The sequence below is a fragment of the Sardina pilchardus genome, chromosome 21, assembly GCF_963854185.1.
Source record: "Sardina pilchardus chromosome 21, fSarPil1.1, whole genome shotgun sequence".
Taxonomy (NCBI): domain Eukaryota; kingdom Metazoa; phylum Chordata; class Actinopteri; order Clupeiformes; family Clupeidae; genus Sardina; species Sardina pilchardus.
Genome location: NC_085014.1, coordinates 23086121 through 23087334, shown reverse-complemented (window position 1 = coordinate 23087334; position 1214 = coordinate 23086121). Strand labels below are relative to the sequence as shown.

The 1214-nt window shown below is 43.2% G+C and overlaps 1 protein-coding gene across 1 annotated transcript in view; it reads right to left on the bottom strand.

Moving 5' to 3' along the window:
• Positions 1-602: 602 nt before the first annotated feature.
• fgf18a (fibroblast growth factor 18a) overlaps positions 603-1214 on the bottom strand; it is an 11445-nt gene continuing 10833 nt past the window's right edge. The window contains exon 5 of the mRNA XM_062524513.1: positions 603-1214. This exon is cut by the window's right edge and continues 1219 nt beyond it. The gene's annotated coding sequence lies outside the window, so the exon portion shown is untranslated.

The following is a 1214-nucleotide window of genomic DNA, read 5'->3' as shown; positions in this document are numbered from 1 at the left end:
ACCATACACCTTCCACCCTGGGTTTGGCTCCCGAATCTTTCCACCGTTCCGCCAGCGCCGTTCCAGAACCCCCTCGCTCCGGATCCCTGCCTTCGGAATCGAGAAATCCTCCGGCTTTTTCCCACTGAGTCAGCTGTTTGTGCCTGCAGATCGTATTGGCTCATCCTCAAGTGACAGATCTACAGTTACCACCACATGAGGCTGAGAGGGGAAGAAGGGAAGGGGGAGGGAGGGGGGGCAATTAACTAGCATGCCATGGCGCTCGTCTTCGTGAGACAAGTGTCTGAGACCGAAGACAAAAATGGATTGGGGGGATTTCTTGTCTACACATCTGTTAACAAAAGACTTATTCAGTAACATGCAAAAACCTGGTGGGTGAACTTATGCGTTTGAACCATGAGAGCCTGGATTTGTTTTTCAGTGGTAGAAAGGGTAGAGTTGTCTGTGGAGAAGGTGAAGAAGGAGAGGGGAAAAAGGAGCAACATTTTCTGATGCACAGTTTTTCTGGAAGATTTACTGGCTTGTAGAAAGGCTGCCATACACTGAGATGAAATAAATAAGTGAAATAATTTCATAATAATAACAACAATTATAGTAGCAATCATAATAATATTGCTTATTTAGCCTTTACTCTTTATATATATATTCATATATATATATAGAATCTTTATATAGTTTTTTAATGGGTTCCCTTTAATATTTGTGTATGAGACTTTGGTTAATCCATAATGTCCTCGTAGCAGCATGTCATACTGTCTCAAAACTGGGAATATCGTTCCCTGTGTCATTTCTATAGCGATGCAAATGCAAAGAGAATATGCCTCCACCCCCTGTGTTTGAGTGCTTGCTGTTGGTTGCAGGGTTGAAAAGGGGGTGTGGCTATCTTGTCCATCATTGGTCTCCAGTTGTCTTTGGTCATTGGATTTTTTTCTTTTTTTTTGGTGCAGCTGATATCTGGGTGCTTAATGTTTTTTTTTGTATTATTCATTTGTACATTCCAGTTCTTGTAGGGTTCTGTCCTTCAAAGGAGAGTGGCGAAGTGATCACCAATAGTCGTCCTCAAAGTCTCCCTGTGGTAGCGTCCAAATAGGGTCTTTGGTGCACTTCCTCACGGGCACTCGTTCACTCAACTCGCTCACTTACACATGAGCATCGCATATGAGTTCACTTCTCAAAGCACAGAGGGGAATGGAACAAGACAAAGTCTGCAAGTC